The sequence below is a fragment of the Ovis canadensis genome, chromosome 3 (assembly GCF_042477335.2).
Source record: "Ovis canadensis isolate MfBH-ARS-UI-01 breed Bighorn chromosome 3, ARS-UI_OviCan_v2, whole genome shotgun sequence".
Taxonomy (NCBI): domain Eukaryota; kingdom Metazoa; phylum Chordata; class Mammalia; order Artiodactyla; family Bovidae; genus Ovis; species Ovis canadensis.
The window spans coordinates 26049845-26069389 of record NC_091247.1 but is presented as its reverse complement, the minus strand read 5'-3'; the positions used below and the strand labels follow the sequence as shown (position 1 = coordinate 26069389).

Below are 19545 nucleotides of genomic sequence, written 5' to 3'. Positions count from 1 at the left end.
TTGGCCACCTAATGCAAGGAACTGACTCATTGGAAAGGACCCTGATGCTGGCAAAGACTGAAGGCAGGAGGAGAAGGGGACAACAGAGGATGAGATGGTTGGATGGCATCACCAACATATTGGACATGAGTTTGAGCAAGCTCCAGGAGTTGGTGATGGACAGAGAAGCCTGGTATGCTGCAATCTATGGGGCCGCAAAGAGTTGGACATGATTGAGTGACTGAACTGAATCTCTATTTTACTATGAAGCATAAATTAAAAATGATAAAAAATGTTAGGAGGCACCCAAGTCATCTTAAGGACACTCCAATTCAGTGGTCAACTTTTAGAAGTAAGAGCACAGCACTTTTAAGCAAGTCATTTGGGAGAAAGAACTGATCCTCCCTCTTAAGCAATTCATAGCTTTTCTCTTTGTAGGACTGAAAATGCCACAAAAAGAGAGGGATGTGTATTGTCTTAATAGGTCAAAGTATTTGAACATATGATACAAATAACCAGTGACTGGTAAGGGACAGTAAATCTCTCACATAAATGAGACGACACTTTCATATAATGGAATGGTTTCCAAGGATATCCTTCAGAGATTTAGTCTGAACGTTAGATAGAGCAGTCTGGACAGGTATGCTGTCCTATGGCTTTCTCCCACTGGAGTGTGCTGCTCCTCAAAGTCTCAGCAAGGACACAGCTGACGGCCGTCTCCACCCCTTCACTCTCTTTCTCATGACCTCCAGCCTGCAAGGTCAGCCCGATCCACTTCTCCAGGATGCATTGGTCCTAAAAACGAGGCACTTGAGCAGCTAAGACCCTTCACTGCTGGTCCAGTCCTGATGTCATGCCCCACATGAGGTGATGAGAAATCTGCTTCCTGGTTGTAGTTCTTTTTATTTTGATAAAGTAATTTTATCAATTAATTTTAGACTTGTAAAAATGGTACAGAAAAGTACCCTTCACCCAGCTTGCCCTGGCGTTAACATCTTACATAACCAGAGCAAAATTATAGAGGGGCAAACCTAGGAAATTAACATTGGTGTAACGCTATTAACTATAAATCAATATTTTGCAATTGCAAACAATGCTTCCATGAAGAAACTGGTCCATACATGTTTTCATATTGTTGAGATATGTCTTCAGGGCAGATTCCTAGAAGCCAGAATGCTGTGTCAAAAGGTAAGCACATTTATAGTTCTGTCAAGTGTAGCCAAATTCCTCTCCAGATGAGTTGTACCAGTTTGCATCCCCACCAGCAATGAATAATAGTAACTGTCTCCATACAGATTCATCAACCAGTTGATTAACCTTTTTAATCTCTGCAAACATGATAGGTAAGAAATGCTATCTTGAGATACTTTAATTTTTATTTCTCTACTTATGAGTATATTTGAACATTTTTTTCATATGTTTGAGGTCCATCTGCCTTGCTGTTGTTGCTGTATCAAGGAAAGGCATGAAACTATCCACCCATTCCAGCTGGGTGTGAACAGAGGGTAAAGGTCTCAGATTTTCTGGTCTGAAGTGGGACATTGGCAATCATTGTGCCCCTGCTGGCTCTGGTCTCAGTGCCCTGGGGATGTCCTACTCTGCTAAAAGATAACACCAGGAGTTGTTTCAGGCTTCCCCAGTGGCTCAGCAATAAAGAATCTGCCTGCAATGCAGGAGCCGCAGGAGACACAAGTTTGATCCCTGGGTCAGGAAGATCCCCTGGAAAAGGACATGGCAACCCAGTCCAGTATTCTTGCCTGGAGAATCCCATGGGCAAAGGAGCCTGGTAGGCTGCAGTCCATGGGGGTCGCAAAGAGTCAGATACGACTGAAGCCACTTAGCGCAGGTGTTGTTCTCTCTCTAAGAAACTGAACCAACATAAAGAGTATGATTTTGGGGTCAGTTGAACCTGGTACTACTTTCAAGCTATGAGTTTTGGGGCAAATTACTCCACCTGTCTGCATCTCAAGTCGCTTATTTTTTTAAGTAGGGATAGATGGAGTTTATTTCACACAGTGGTCCCAAAGAGTAATTGAATCAAAGGGTATAAAACTTTCCCCAAAGTTTAACAAGCGAGCGACCCTAGGTAAATGTTAATTCTCCTGACATTTCTTTCCCTCCCACATGGGCCATGGAACCGTGCTTCATTAACAGTTAGGCTCTTTGTGGTTGCTAAACAAAAGGAGAAATGGGAGAGGAATGGATTGGGAGCTTGTGATCAGCAGATGCAAATTCTTATATATAGGAGAGATGAACAACAGGGTCCTACTGTATTACACAAGGAACCATGTTCAATATCCTGTGATAAATCATGATGGAAAAGAATTTGGAAAGGAATGCATATATGTATAAGTGAATCACTTTGATATACAGCAGAAATGAACACAACATTGTAAATCAACTATATTTCAATAAAACAAATTTTAAATAAGCAATTTTTGCCTTGAGACAAGGGAGAGAGATGAGGGCCAGTTGAAGTGGCTTGAAGCTAAACATCACTTATTTGACCATGAAGCAGAAAAACAAACTGGCTCCTAGTAACTAGAATTTAGGAACTGTATCATCAAATCAAGAAGATAACTGAAGTGAATAGAGAATATACTCAGCAAATAAAAATATAGGATGCCCAGTTAAATTTAAATTTTACATTCTAGGTATGCATGATATTTATGTAGGACACTTTCCTAATTTTAGAAACCTCATGATACTATTTTAAGCATATTCCTAAAGTATGATTATTTGGTGAGACTAGCACTGCCAGGTAAAATACAGGATACTCAAACTTGAATCTCAGGTAAACAGTGAAATTTTTTGGCATAAGTCTATCCCATAAATTGTATGGGACCTACTTATACTAAAATTATTTGGCCTGAAATTCAAGTTTTATGTGGGACATACTCATACTAAAAGATATATTCATTATCTGAAATTCAGATTTAACTGGGCATCCTGTATTTTATCTGGCAAACTTAGTAGATCTTCCAACTCACTGAAAGCCGCCTGCCTACTGCCCTTCATGAAAAATAGGTGTCCATCCATCATCCACTCTGTGCAGATCACCTGATAAGTGGGTGCACAAGGATGGCAGAGAAGTAAATGACATAGGCAATGAAACCTAATACAAAGAAACTTCCATGGATGAAATTGCTGCCAGTCATATTACTTAGGATACTATGATTGCAAATGACAAAAGCCCAACTATTAAACGGTGTAGACAAAAGATGGACTGAGCCCCAGGTAGGTGTAAGGGATAGAACAGACTGAGGGGTGTCAAGAGAAAGAGGTTCAAGGACGTTGGGAAGACATCTCTTTTTTCTCCATCCGTTAGCTTTGTATTTCTGTTCTGACTTCATTCTCAGGCAATTTCCCCATGTGGTGGCAATGATGGGGATCAACAGCTTCAGTTCACATCATCCTTATAAAAATTGATTCTACGAAAGGGAGAAACTCCACCTCTTGACCATTTGTACCTGAAGGGTCTGAGGCTTTTCCCATGCATGTGGCCGAAAAGTGGAAACGTTAGCTCCATCAGAGGACACAGGAATGGGTTTCTGCAGTAGAAAGATGATCTTTGCCACCAAAGGAATTGGGGAGAAGGGAAGGTGCAAAAACTGTATCGCTCAATAAAAGTTTGTTAATGTAGGCTTTAAAAAAAGTATTCACAACCTAAAAACAGGGAGCGGAGCATGGAAGAGAAGGAAAAAGAATATTCACAGCCTAAATGTTGTTTTATACAGTAGGAATTTTCAGGATTTCAAGCCTGGGAGGCAGCATCTCAAGCAACCCTGAAAGAATTGCTTTGAGGAGGTGAGGAAGAGAAGCCAGGTTACATAGAAGTTTTGCAACAAAGGCAGGTAGTCTGAATGTGGAAAGTCTATTGTAGATTAAAGAAAACCCGATACCCAAGCTAAGGAATTTAATGTTTTTTTTGTTTTTGTTTTTTTTTAATCTACAGAAAGATGCAAGAGTCTGAGCTCACTGAAGTCATTCCTCCAATATCCACTTCAGCTATCTGGGGCCAGTATACTGCATTTTTTACATCCTGAGTTTCCTCAGGGCTCACCAGCTCACCCTCAGTGATGGCTTCTATTGATAATGACTGTGACTTCCTTCGTTTACTGATATGGCGGGAAATATCTCAATTCTCATTCATCAGGAAAATCTCCAATAACAAGAGATTCCTGTTGAAGGAATCAACACAGGGGTATGGCAGGTGATTGACAAGTTTCTTATAATAGTCTAAAGAAACTAGTTAGTACTAGTGTGAAGCTAGGAAGAATAATGAAATGAAACCTTACCAGCATTTATCAGTCTACCTAATTTAGGGATGAAATCCACATGGGGGAAAAAAGCCATAAATTATTAGTCACTAATAGATCTTAGGGCTTCCCCAGTAGATCAGCAATAAAGAATCCGCCTGCAATGCTGGAGCTGCAGGAAACGCAGGTTCGATCCTCAGGTCAAGAAGATCCCTGGAGGAGGACATGGCAACCCACTCCAGTATTCTTGTCTGGAGGATCCCATGGACAGAGGAGCCTAGTGGGTTACAGTGCATAGAGTCAGACATGACTGAAGCATTGTAGCACAATGTACACGATAGATCACAGGGTTCCACCAAAGGCATTAACAGGAGCTGAAAACATATTAGTGTCATAAAGACGAAGGGGTGATGTCAGATTTAAAATACCAGGTGAGAAAGCATTCACATTCCTGACTAAATGCCTCCGTAGGGTGGCCTCACTCCCATAAACACATAGGCTTATAATGTCAGCTTTCTAAAGTTGCCTTCTCCTAATCTCATAGTTGACTCCTAGAGAGATTTTTCTGAATGGAAGAATTCGATCATTATTAAATCTCACAAGCTTGAAATTACTTGCTTTAGTGGAAACAATATTTCTGGGGACCAGTCAGCCCTGAAATTAAACAGTTTAAAGTGATGGTTAGAAATAGAGGCCAGGAAGCTAGTAAAAGGATTGTTTTAGATCTCAACGGAAATATTAAGTGGAATTCATGGTAGGACCCAGATAAGTGAATACTAAAGTGTGATCCACAGATACCTCTTTCAAAGGAGTGAAAAAATGCCTGTGGTTCTTCTGATGGGAGCATCGCACAGAGAGAGGAAGTGTGTTGCAGGTGACAGCAGGTAAGAATGCAGGAACTTGGGTTCATCCCTGATCTGCATCGTAAATCCTTCCCTAATCTTCCACAACATCTCTGCCAATTAGAACCATTTTCCTTTAATGGCATTTGATGTATGTGCTCTCAAATACCAGGCCAAGAGCAAGGAAACGATCCTCAAGCCAACTGCTTATAAAAGTGTAACACAGGAAATACTATATCTTATAATTAAAAAATATTAGTGTCCTCAAGTGTATTAAGTACACAAGTATATATTAACGTAATATTATTATTAGTGTAATATAGGAAAAATATTAGTGTAATATTGGAAATGGAACTATTGAAGATGGTTGGATGATGTCACCGACTCGATGGACGTGAGTTTCAGCAAGCTCCAGGAGTTGGTGATGGACAGGGAAGCCTGGCGTGCTGCAGTCCATGGGGTCACAGAGTCAGACATGACTGAGCGACTGAACTGAATATTGGAAAAAATGGGTGAAATCACATTTCCAGTGACTTCAGGAAAGCATTAGTCAAGGAAATCTTTTCCATTTTAAAGCTTAAATTCCTGTATAAAGAATGCAATTGCCTTCCTCTTATTGGTGTTTTTTGAGAGATCCCATTTTACTTTTCCTGGGTCTAGAGGAAGATGACAAGTTAGATATGAAATTATAAACTACCTTCTTTTAAATCTAAGAGTAAAATGGGGAGAGAGTGGCGGGGAAGCACAGCCAAACTAAGGAAGTATTGACCAAAGACAGGCAGCTTTAATATCAACAATTGCCTTTAATGAATCCTGGGGAACCCTCTACAACCAAGCCTCTGGATGGTGTCACATGCAAAGGAAACATAAACTGGATCTTAAGAGCACTTAAAAATATAGGTTTTAAAAAGGGTGCACCAAAGCAGGGGTTTTTACACATCTCAGCTCCCAAATAGCCTTCCAGAAACACCTTCAGGCACTGATTCCTCTCCCCCTGTCACATGCATGCAGGTCCTACAGGCTCTTGTCTCCTGTCCCTTTTTCCTTCTCATCCAAGTGGCATGTCACCCTGGCATGGGTCCATGCTTTTTCCTGGGTCTGTAGTTCCCCAAAATTGGTCAAGTTCTCCCCACATGATGGCACCGATGGACACTGGGACTCTCAGTCCTTGCAAAGTCATCCTTGCAACTAACGATCCCATAAAGGGCAGGATCTGCCTCTCCGCCACCTGTAGCACACTGTCTTCTTGCTCCGGACTGTTTTTCTTGGGCAACACCCTAGGGAGCGTCTTCCCCTCACACAGAAATGCTCCTGTTCTATCTCCTCCAGAAGCAAATGATGGAAAAGAGATCAGGAAGCAAAACTTGCAAAAAAAAATTTATAAAGAAACTCCTAAAAATATGTGATAGTTGAGGGACAAGGATCAAATAGCCCAACTGAAACAATACGGAATGTCCTTGTAGAACAGACACTCCTTTAGGCCACCTGGATGCAGAATGGCTGGGCAGAAAGTAGAAAAAGCTGTTATGTCATTGCTTTCCAGATGAAAGACAAGGGTGGGCTCAGGAGACAGGACTTTATACAAAGAAGGACAAGGTTTGTTCATTCATGTTCTTAGCAGCATTATTCTTATAGCCAAAAGGTGGAAGCAACCCAAGTATTCGTCAACAAATGAAAGAATAAACAAAATGTGGTATATACAATAGTGAAATGTTATTCAGTCTTAAAAAGGAAAGAAATCCTGATACATGCTATGATATACATGAACCCTGAAGATATGTTCAATGAAATAAGCCAATCACAAAAACAAAAATTCTGTACAATTCCACTTATATGAAGTACATACAGTGATCACATTCATAGAAACGGAAAGTAGAATTATGGTTGCCATGGGCTGGGGAAGGGGACAACAGAGAGATATTGTCTAAGGCAGCGGTCCCCCAGCTTTTTGGCCCCAGAGACCAGTTTTATGGAAGGCAGTTTTTCACTGGACCAGGATTGGGGGTGATGGTTTGGGGATGATTCAAGCACATTACATTTATTGCATACTTTATTTCTTTTTTTTTTAATTTTTATTTTTACTTTATTTTACTTTACAATACTGTATTGGTTTTGCCATACATTGACATGAATTCACCACGGGTGTACATGAGTTCCCAAACATGAACCCCCCTCCCACCTTGCACCCCATATCATCTCTCTGGATCATTCCCGTGCACCAGCCCCAAGCATCCTGTATCCTGCATCGAACATAGACTGGTGATTCGTTTCTTACATGATAGTATACATGTTTCAGTGCCATTCTCCCAAATCAGCCCACCCTCTCCGTCTCCCTCAGAGTCCAAAAGTCCACTCTACACATCTGTGTCTCTTTTGCTGTCTCGCATACAGGGTCATCATTGCCATCTTTCTAAATTCCATATATATGTGTTAGTATACTGTATTGGTGTTTTTCTTTCTGGCTGTATAATCGGCTCCAGTTTCATCCATCTCATTAGAACTGAATCAAAGGTACCTCTTAGCCCCAGGGGTCCCCAAACTCCAGACTCTAATGCCTGATGATATGAGGTGGAATTAGTGCAATAATAATAGAAATGTATTTAATTTGCATACTTTATTTCTACTGGGCTTCCCTGGTGGCTCAGAGGTTAAAGCGTCTGCCCGCAATGCAGGAGGCCTGGGTTTGATCCCTGGGTCGGGAAGATTCCCCTGGAGAAGGAAACGACAACCCACTCAAGTATTCTTGCCTGGAGAATCCCATGGACGGAGGAACCTGATGGGCTACAGTCCACAGGGTCACAAAAGTCGGACACGACTGAGCGACTTCGCTTTCACTTTCACTTTATTTCTATTATTATTGCACTAACTCCATCTCATATCATCAGGCATTAGTGTCTGGAGTTTGAGGACACCTGGGGTTAAGAGGTACAGAGTTTCAATTTTGCAAGATGAAAAGAGTTCTAGAGACGGGTTGCACCACAATTTGTAAAATACTGAACACTCCTGATGTGCACTTAGAAATGGTAAGATGGTAAATTTGATGTTGTGTGTATTTTACCACAATTCAACTTTTTAAACTTTCCTTAAAATTAAATTGGAGTTGGGGAATCAAAAGAATATGCATGCTGCGTGCTAAATCACTTCAGTCGTGTCCGACTCTTTGCAACCCTATGGACTGTAGCCCACCAGGCTCCTCTGTCCATGGGGATTCTCCAGGGGATCTTCCCAACCCAGGGATCGAACCTGCGTCTTTTACATCTCCTGCATTGACAGGAGGGTTTTTTACCCCTAGTGCCACCTGGGAAGCCCAAAAGAAGATGACAGTATAATGAGTATGTAGTCACTGCACAGAAGGTGGAGGTAGAGACACAGGATGAGGCTGTTGTAAAAGCGCAGGGGAGTAGCAGCCAAGGAACAGTCCCCAAGGTGTCAGAGGGAGGGCTCAGCCCTGGGCTGCCTTCCCATATGCCTGCCCAGCCATGAGAACAAGCCTCTGCTCCTCAAGGGGCTGGTGTGTCTGAATCCTGGGTCACACATATTGGCCCTGCTGACCCCAGGGCAACAGCAAAACATCAGCACAGCCCCTACCTGTGAACCATCACCCTGCCTGGAGAGCCAGGCAGCATGTGACTGTGACCCAGTCTGAGACAAGGGACCACATGCCGTGGCTCCTTAATTCTCTTGGGATTGAGCTCTAACCAATCACGTGACCAGAGAGAGGCCCTTCCACCCGGACAGTTTCCAAAGAAAAAGAGTTAAAAAAAAGAAAAGAAAAGAAAACCATTCCGAACAATAGGCCATGCCAGTCCCCATGTCACCTCTGAACCTAATGGAGGGCTGCTTACCTGAGGGCAGGTATATGCAGGAACTTCTCTCTAAGGCCACTGCAAGTCTGGGCTGTGAGTCGGTCTAATAAATGGGACCTTGATATGAATAAGACTCTGCCGTACAGCCGAAAACCGTCAGTGAATTCTCTTTGTTTCTAAATTACACTTGCCCGTTGCAAAAATGTGGAGTAAGGTTGCTGCACATCCCGTTTCCAAGTCCTCACTTTCCTGTTTTCCATCTTTTCTTACTGTCCTCACTTTCATTCGGCCCATTCACCACATGGGTGCCGAAGAAAGCTTTCTAGAATACAAACTTCCCATTTTCCCCTCCTTAATGCTGCCGCAAAGATTCCCCACCAGGCATGGGATCAGATCCAAGCTCTTCAAGACTTGGCACTGCTCCCTGCTTTTGCCTGCAATTCTCATCTCAACCCAGTACACTCCCTTTGCTCCAGGATCACCTTTGACCAAAGTTTTCTCAGCCTCGAACACTCTCCCATCTTCATCAATGCCCCGTCATCCAGTCTAATATCACTCATAAATACATTTAGCCTAATGGCAGTCTGTACAGCCAAGCTGGGCCAGGTTCCTCCAACTGCCCCCCTACCTTCTAACACCTATCGTGCCCAAGCATTTATTCAAAGACTTGAACACAAGGTGGCAAAAATTATCTTCGCCATCAACAAAAGTTCTGATTATTTTGAACAAACAAGAATCAGTTGAGCAATTTTGATTTTTTCAAATGCTTTCAGTTGAGATGGTAAAAGAGCTAGAAAAAAAATTTTTTTAAGAACCACGTGATTATTCTGAGTCCAAAACCCCAGCATCTGGAGTCAGTCCGCAAGGTCCCCGGGGAGGCGTCCTTGGCGACCCAGCATCTGCCCTAGTCATGTCCTCCCATGGCGTGGTATTTTGTTCTTCCTGTGGGTCAGTGAGTCTCCCTCGTGTTTTCAAGTGAATCCCACCTCTTGCTTAAGTAATCTAGAAACTGTTTTTGTTGTTTGTAACCAAAAGAGTCTTCATGGACACAGGGAGTTTCTAATTTAAGTCCACTTCAGCCACTGAGCCTAAGGATGAGAGAGAACTGGGAAACAAGAAAGAAACAAGCTCTCCTCCCAAGAATGTTCCAGTTCTCGAGAAGTTACATAATATCCTGTGATATCATTCTGTGAGCCTCAATGTCCTCATCAGGAAAATGTTAAATGATTTACAATTTTCCAATGGTAAACTTTGACAGCCTAGGAATTTTTGAGTGTCCAGAATGAGCCAATACAAATGTTCATTTAAAGTCCCTTGTACTGATCATTCTACCAGGAGCCTGTGACACTGGCACCGCTTAGTGCCAACCCCAGGATCCTGCCAGAAACAGTGCAGTGAAGGAGCCCAGACACGCTCCTTTGTTTATTTGTAAACCAGAATGTCTGGGCTTCCTGGAGGCATGCCTCTGCCACTTGACCCATGAAATAAGACACAAATCAAACGGCAAAGACCTTGAAGAATAACATCAAACTTTAATGGAGGTTTTTGAAGGAACTCAAACTTTATATTTTTGGCTCCAAAATCACTGCAGATAGTGACTGCAGCCATGAAATTAAAAGATGCTTGCTCCTTGGAAGAAAAGCTATGACCAACCTAGACAGCATATTAAAAAGCAGAGACATTACTTTACCAACAAAGGTTTGTCTAGTCAAGTTATTTTCCAATAGTCATGTATGGATGTGAGAGTTGGACTATAAAGACAGCTGAGCACCCAAGAATTGATGCTTTTGAACTGTGGTGTTGGAGAAGACTCTTGAGAGTCCCTTGGACTGCAAGGAGGTCTAATCGATCCATCCTAAAGGAAATCAGTCCTGAATATTCATTGGAAGGACTGAGGATGAGGCTGAAGTTCCAATACTTTGCCACCTGATGCAAAGAACTGACTCATTGGAAAAGACCCTGGTGCTGGAAAAGATTGAGGGCAGGAGGAGAAGAGGATGACAGAGGATGAGATGGTTGGATGGCATCACCGATTCAATGGACATGGGTTTGGATGGACTCCAGGAGTTGGTGATGGACAGGGAGGCCTGGCAGGCTGTGATTCATGGGGTTGCAAACAGTTGGACACGACTGAGCGACTGAAATGAACTGAACTGAACTGAACTGTGCCTCCCATAAAACAGACAGCACGATTTCTTTACAAATCTTTTTTGAACATATTCCTCTTTCCCCAAATGTGATAGCACAGCGTGACTACTGCTCCTCTTTCTGTCCACACAGCACCTTCACTACCAAGTGGCCCCTAGTCTCTTCCCTTCTGTGTGATGGCCTCCATCATCCACCCATTCCAGGGGCCTCCTCCAAATCCTGCCTTGTTGCTCCATTGTTCCTGCAAGATGAAGCTTCCTAAAATTTTGGCAGAGGGATTGCACCTTCATTCAGTATCCATATAACTATCCATATAACTGGGAGGAAGGGTCCCTCAGAGAATATTCAAGGTGCATTTCACATTCAGATTCCAGCTCCAGCCCATACATCCAGCTCTAAAGTTTAATGATGAAAAAAAATTAATTCATTTTAAAACCTTTAGTCCAGTTTGCTGTTAAAAGTGGCCTCATGTGACCCAGGCTGCACGTGACCCCAGCTGGGCTGCTGGCATCAAGGCCTTGACTCAAGAGGGCAGCTGCTTCACACAGAGGTCCACCGAGGCCAGGGTCGGGGGAGGCCACCCCCATTCCCCGAGGTGCTGGACTGTCTGGTGGGCCATCCTTGACCACCAGGGCATAGGTGCTACTGATCCCTTCTGGACACAGATCTAAGGACACTACTGACAGGGTGACCTCAGCCTGGCTTGTGTCTGACTGATGTGGGGGTGGGGCGGGAAGGCTTAGCAGCTGTGAAGGAATTGCTGGAAAACAGCCTCATGGGCAGCAAATCAGCTTCCTCGGGAGGATTCCAGTTAAATCATCCCCTAAAGCCCTTGATCTGAGGAAGACACAGGGCTCATGAAATTGAGCGATCAGGGTTACTCTCTCCAGAGAGACAGCTGAGTTCTTTCAAATCAAATTGACAAACTTGGTGTAAAGTGACCTACGGCACTGTTTGGGGGTGGCGTGGAGGGTGGGGGTTGATACTGACAAGCCACCATCATCTCATGCCTCTTAACCAGCCTCTCCCCTCTTGTGCCCTCTCCTCTCTTCTCCATTCTCCACACTTTGAGACAAAATAAAAATGATCATGTCACTGCTCTGATCAAGCCCTTAAGCCTCTTCTCATGTACAGCCTTTGCCTTGTGAGTGGATGGGGCCACAAGGGGAAGAACACATGTGGAAAGGAGAGCACTGGGCAAGAGGAAGCCTGCACAGACCCATCCTGAAGTGCTAGGCAGAGCATGAGCAAGCCCTAAAGAAGACAGAGGAAGAAAATTCAGGAGTCTACAAAACCCAGAGAGTAGGGTCAAAGACACAAGCATGGTTTTCAGAAGGCAGGAGGGACCAAGCTGTCCAGTGCAGCTGAGAGACCCAGCATGGTGTGGACTCAGAGTGTATAGCAGAGTGATTTTGGCAAGGCCATTGCCAGGAGCGTAGGACCCAGACTGCGAGGATTTTGCAAAAAGTCAGGGACTTCTGGAACTGTAGGCAATCCCTTAGAAGCTTGGTGGAGAAGAGGAAAAGTAAGATGACGAAGGGAGAAGATGAAAAAGACTGGAGCATTTTTATAAGCTGAATTGGAACAAACCAGGAAGACAGAGACGGGACATCAGTGACAGAAGGGGGGTGACAGATGGGTAGAAGCCCTGAAAAGCTGGCACCTGATGGATGAGCAAGTGTTATTCCCACTGCTGGGCACAGTGTCAGGCACCCAGCAGGTGATTGATAAGTACTGAATGAATGAATGACGAACAAGTAAACAAAGGGACAGACAGAGGTGAAGAGAATGGATTTGAGAGACTTTCATGGACTGAAAAGAAAGCAGAATGGGTGCAGGTATAAATAAATGGATTATAGCTAGCATTGCAGCAAAATATTTCACTTTTTTAAAAACTTTTTATTTTGTACTGGAGTGTAACCGATTAGCTAACAATGCTGTGATAGTTTCAGGTGAACAGGGAAGGGACTGAGCCATACGTGTACATAAATCCATTCTCCCCCAACTCTCCTCGTCTCCAGGCTGCCACATAACATTGAGCAGAGTTCCCTGTGCTGTACAGTGGGACCTTGTTGGTTATCCATCTTAAACATAGCAGTGTATACATGTTCATCTCAATGCCACATAACATTGAGCAGAGTTCCCTGTGGGATGCGGTAGGTCCTTCTTGGTCACCCATTTTAAACATAGAAGTCTGTAAATGTCCATTCCCAATTCCCTAACTTATCTATTTTTCCCATCCTTCCCCCCAGCAAACATAAGTGAAAGATTTCACTTTGAATGAACATTTAACTCAGTAGCTATTTGGAGAGAGTGTGCTGAGAGGTCGAGGCACTTGCCACACAGGGACCCCAAGTGAGGACCTTCCTCCCTGAATTTTTCCAGGCAGGTCCCTTGGCTGCCATGGATGAGGCCAAACAACCCAGAAGATGCTATGACATGGGGAAAGCTGGCAATAGAGTCATGAAGACATAGTTTATAATCCTGTTTAAAACTTTTGCTCATTTGATCTTGGAAAAATCTAACCTCTCTGTACCTGAGTTTGTTACTTGCAGAACAGTACTAAATATTATCCTTCAGTCATGGGATGTTGTGAGAACAAGTATAATGTGTCTAGCACTGCACCTGCCACAGAAGCACTCAAAAATTGAAGAGGATGCTGTTGTTGGTGGTGGTGTTGATGTTGTTGTTTTGCAGCCAAGAAGCAAGCCTGCCTGTGTGTAAATATTTTATTTAGCAGAAACCTGAAAACCGTTTATAAGCGGCTATCTTGATTACACTTGCACAGTGTCCCATCAGCAAATTGACAAGCCAGCCAGTGACTTACAGAAACCACCAGCAGTGCACAAAGTACTCCCATGCCTGATACACAGTCGAGAGAACTGAAGGGTCCCAAGTCCAGGCTTCACAGCAAAGGCAGACAAGGTGGTGAAACAGACAGTCAAGCAAATGAAACAACCAGAGAAGAGGGTCAGTCAGAGTGGATGCGGGGCTGCTAACTGAGCAGCGCATCCCATCCTGCCAGACAACTCCATCCATATGGGGATTCGGATCCTATTAATCCGTGATGGGGCAGCCAGGAACAGAGTGCTGGGGGAGGCCTGAACCAAAGTCCTAAGGGATTTGCTGAAGTCAAATGAGGACAGGGTTTGGTGTATACGCTGGAGAGCAGGAGCAAAACAAAGAGGAATCAAAGTCAAGAGTCAGGGCAGAGGCAGAAGAAGAGATGATTGGAAGCAAAGCAGGGGAAGCCAGATGATTGCAGAAAACCATGATCTCTCAGGGTCTCACGTTTGCCCCGGTTAGTGTTTATGTGCTATCCTGAAGGGTCTGGACGGATACCAGAGGCCACTTACTGCTCATAGAAACCACACACTTTGCGTCTCAGCTCAATTCAACTTTTCTTCTGCTAATTCATTTTCATTCTTTTTTATTAATATTAATTTTCTGGCATTTGTTCTGAATGTACTAGTTAAAGTCATTTGGGGCAGCAGTCAGGGCATGAATGGATATATTGCAGGTCTCTTAACTCTGTCATGTTAGATGAATATATCTTTGTAAACTACATTAGAACCTTCTAAAAGGGACTTCCCTGGTGGTCTAGTGGTTAAGACTTCATTCTCTCAGTGCAGAGGGTGAGGGTTCGATCCCTGGTTGGAGAGTTAAGATCCCACAAGCCTTGAGGAAAAAAAAAAACAAAACATGAAACAGAAACAATAGGGTAACAAATTCAACAAAGACTTTTAAAATGGTCCATCTAAAAAAACCCTCCTAACCTAGATAGCATATTCAAAAGCAGAGACATTACATTGCCGACTAAGGTCCGTCTAGTCAAGGCTATGGTTTTTCCTGTGGTCATGTATGGATGTGAGAGTTGGACTGTGAAGAAAGCTGAGTGCCGAAGAATTGATACCTTTGAACTGTGGTGTTGGAGAAGACTCTTGAGTGTCCCTTGGAATGCAAGGAGATCCAACCAGTCCATTCTGAAGGAGATCAACCCTGGGATTTCTTTGGAAGGAATGATGCTAAAGCTGAAACTCCAGTACTTTGGCCACCTCATGAGAAGAGTTGACTCATTGGAAAAGACTTTGATGCTGGGAGGGGTTGGGGGCAGGAGGAGAAGGGGATGACCGAGGATGAGATGGCTGGATGGCATCACTGACTCGATGGATGTGAGTCTGAGTGAGCTTCGGGAGTTGGTGATGGACAGGGAGGCCTGGTGTGCTGCGATTCATGGGGTGGCAAAGAGTCGGACACAACTGAGTGACCGAACTGAACTGAACTGAACTGAAAATGAGTCAAGGTACAAATAATTTTAAAATATTTACTTTTGAAGTGTATAGCTCTGCATACTTACCAATGTACTTTATGTGATACATGTATTTCACTTGAGAATTCAAAGAGAAAATACCAATGTATTTTCCTCAAGTAATTTATCCCTATCTTCTTATTTCTCTCATCTCTATTCCAGAGTCCTGACTGAAGTGGTAGCCGGGGTTAGAATATGTTTGGGGAACTAATCTCTTTTAACTCTCTGTAAGTGACCCCAGTTTTGCTTTTTTTTCCTGAAATAAGGTAGAGTATTAGTAACCAAACAAATAAATGCAGTCTGTTTCTAGCGTAACAATAGATACCATTTACTGAGTACCTGATATTCACTGGGGACTGTGCCCAAGGACTCTTCATATTTTATTACATGTAACCCTCATGATAGCTAAATTGGGTGGTTTCCCCACTTTACTGATGAGGAAACTGAAGATGGAAGAAGCTATACAGATCACTCAGCTAGTTAGAGATCTGAATTCAAGTGTACCAGACACCTGAATCCTGGCTTTTTCCTCTAAAATGTACACATACATAAAAATGTGTACACGGGTATACACAAACACCCCACAGAACACCAAATAAGTGGGAAGGGCTAGAATGTGCCACCGAATTCAACCTATCATCCTGATTTCTCCAGCAGTGTCCGCAAGGTCAAAGTCTCCCTCCTGGAACTCAAGCGTAGCAAAAACGGCTTTCCGCGGCTTTGTGATCCATCTCAAGGTCATCTCCAACTCAGATGCAACAATTCACTGAATTGCGTCTCTCTTTGAGAATTCAAAGGCACAAGCGATGAACATCTGTAGAGCCCTCACATACACTTCATGCCTCAGAAAAAGTGGCGGTCATATCCCAAAACTTCTCTGGCTTCAGCTTCATGGAAGTTAGGTGCCAGCTTGCCACTGGGATGCCCTGAGAAAATGAACTTATCTACCACCTTCCCTGATAATGCTTGATTTCTCAAAGTTGTCTACAGGCTTACAGAGATGGACTATGACCTCACTATGACCCTGAAAGCTTGGATGAGCATAACAGAGAGCAGAGTCCACGTTCATTCCTGCGAACAGAACAGAAGGGGGTGGAGCAGAGCTCTGAAGAGCCTGTGTTCCCCTCTGACCTAGAACTCACTGCTCAGGATTCTCCCAGGGCAGGAGGGCTAAAGGCTCTGGGATCTTCACGTGTGCACATGCACGTGCTCAGACGTGTCCAGCTCTTTGCAACCCCATGGACTGTAGCCCACCAGGCTTCTCTGCCCATGGGATTCTCCAGGCTAGAATACCAGGGTGGGTTGCCATGCCCTTCTCCAGGGAATCTTCCTGATCCAGAGAAGGAACCTGCGTCTCTTGTGTCTCCTGCATTGGCAGGTGGATTCTTTACCACTAGTGCCACCTGGGAAGCCTTGCATCTTCATGAGGCCTCGCTAAAAACCAAAGTGCTCTTAGAAGGAAGGGAGATGAGAGTACATGGAAATGTATCCCCCACCCCCCACAAACTTCTAATCCTAGCTTCTAGTTTTGACTAATCTGCTGTGAGAAAGGGATAAGTGACAGGGATGGGCAGTGTTAAGAGGTGAGAAGGTAAGAAAGAGTTGGAGAAGATAGGCTGTGCCCAGAGCCAGCCCTACCCTCCACCCTCCTTTGCATCCACACGTGCAGGAGAGGCTATGAATCTCTGACACACTGTGCACTTGCCATGAGGGTCTTGACTCAGATGTACGCCTGTTGGCCCCAAAGCAGTCATTCATTCACAGAACCATTTAAATGTTTTCATTCACTCATTAGACAAATATCCACTGAAGGCTTATTATCTGCCTTTAAAAACCCAGCTAATGGAGAGACACTTATATACACATTTTATATTACCATGGGACTAAATATAGCAAGATATAGATAGATGATGGATGGATGAATGGATGGATGGAGAGATCAGAGGGGGAAGGTGAGAAATTAACTAGGAACATTAGGTGTAGTTGTTTTATTTTTAAGAGAAGAGGAGAAGGCGTTCTTGAGCTGATTCATGAAGGATGAACAGGAATGAGCAGGAAACAAAGCTTTGCAGAGAGACAGAACAGTGTAAGCAAAAACATGAAAAGCTGAAAAACCAGTTGTGCGTGTGTATGTGTGAGTACGAACAATACCACTTTCAGTCTAGACTTCAGGTTAGTGAAGTCTAAGGGGCAGAGAAGAGATGGAGCAGAAGTGGCAGAGCTGGGCCAGTTCACAGAGGTCGCACAAGCTGAGCTGTGGAGTCAGAACTTCACCCTTAGACAGTGAGCACAACTGAGGGACTGGGAGCAACAGTGACATGATCAGAAAGAGAAAGCTAGGTTGAGTTAGGGTAGTCAAAACTCACTGGGGAAGGGAGATCGCTTGCCTGTGTCTCACTGGTTGAGAGAGGAAGGATCAGCAATTATTCAAACAATCTGAGTAACTGTGGCCACATCACCATTTTCCTCAATACAAAGAAACTTTTTCTTAACTCTGCATTGCGGGTGTAGATAAGCAAAGGTCTTGTCATTTTTCACTATGATTTTGATCAAAACTCTGACCTCTATATCTGCAGGTAATAAGTACTCATATACCCTTTAGAAAAGGAAAGAAAAAGTCAATAAGCAACAGCCAGAAGGTTCGTAGAGGTTGCATAGGGCACATCACAAACAAACAAATGAGCCATGATTGGAGCTCGGGTCTGACCCCAAGTGCAAAGCCCTGTATGATTGAATACCTAGCCTCAGCTATGACGCTACGTAAAATATTCACCCTTTTTTCACTCTCCAATTTCTTCTGCTTAGTGTAATAACTCCTCTTTCATACCTCTATACCCCTCGCAGCTCACAGTGACTTTCCCCTCTAAGAGGCCCTTTATATTTGTGGTCAAACTATACAATCCCTCTATATTACCCAGACGTTGTTTCATGTCTGTTGTTCATGCCCACACAATGAAATTCTAGAGTCTTCTTAGGAGTCTAGGGACCTGTTAGATGACAATTCATGCTCACAAGATGAGAAGAAACCCAAGAGACCCATGAATTGCCTTCATTCTAAACTACCTTTTCAAGGATGTTTATAGAACAAACAGCCTCAGACAATGGAAAGAGTGTCTCCAGGTGGTGCCTGGAAACAAAAGGTAAGTTTGCCAACTGTGCAGTATAATAAAGTTAACGCCACCCTCTAGGGCAAAGGGTGGACATGCTTACTTCCCAATATAAGACACCTGAGATCCCTCAGCTCTAGTGTCTTCTTCAGGCCCACTTTGCATCACCCTAAGGCAACGGGCTTGGAAACAGGAGTCAACGCTGACACTCTGGTGACTGTTATTGCTGTGATTAATGAACTGCCCATTGTCTCTGAGCCCGGAATCCTGTGTTCTCCACCAGCATCGGTGAATCTATGGCAGATAGGCTCAGGACCATGCAAGCAGGGTAAAACTTCAGACTCTACACAGTGCTCTACAGGACTGTATCTAGTGATTCTCCAGTCTTCTCCCCCTTAAATCAAGAAAATCCTCATCGCAGAGCAGGGTCTCCATAAAAACAGCCATGACAAGAAGAGCAGCAACCGATTTTCAACATTCAGATTTGGAAGTCACACTTTCACTAAAGGTTAAAAACTCAGCCTTTTGAGATAGTCAAAATCTCATCAATCAAATTTCTGAAAAACTATTAATTGTGTGACTTATATTAGTATTGAATCAGTAATTGTGGGGCTTCCCTGGTGACTCAAATGGTAAAGAATCTGCCTGTAATGCAAGAGAATCAGCTTTGATCCCTGCGTGGGGAAGATTCCCTGGAGAAGGGAATGGCTACCCACTCCAGTATTCTTGCCTGGAGAATCCCGTGAAAAGAATAACCTGGGGGACATAGGGCTGCAAAAGAATTGAACATGACTGAGTGACTAACACTTTCTTTTCAATAATTGTAACAGTTGAGAACATGAATTCTGAGGTCAAACCAATGGCCTTGGTTCAAATTCTAGCTTCCATATTAGCAGCTGGGTGACTTGGGGCAGGTTTCATAACCCCTCTGTTCTTTAGTTTTCTTAATGGTAAAATGAGGGTAAAGGCAGTAACTTACTTCATGGGGTTGTTGTAAGGATTAAATGAGTGTATTTATATAAAGCACTCAAACCAATACCAAGGACACATGTAATATTATTACTGTACAGCTGCCACTTCAAATGCAACTGCACA

General features: G+C 43.5%; 1 long non-coding RNA gene across 2 annotated transcripts in view; it reads right to left on the bottom strand.

The window, feature by feature from the left end:
• LOC138435483 (uncharacterized) overlaps positions 1-9233 on the bottom strand; it is a 53585-nt gene extending 44352 nt beyond the window's left edge. For both annotated transcript variants that reach the window (XR_011255121.1, XR_011255122.1), the window contains exon 1: positions 8926-9233. This is a non-coding gene — a long non-coding RNA (uncharacterized lncRNA). The remainder of the gene's footprint in view (positions 1-8925) is intronic.
• Positions 9234-19545: the final 10312 nt, after the last annotated feature.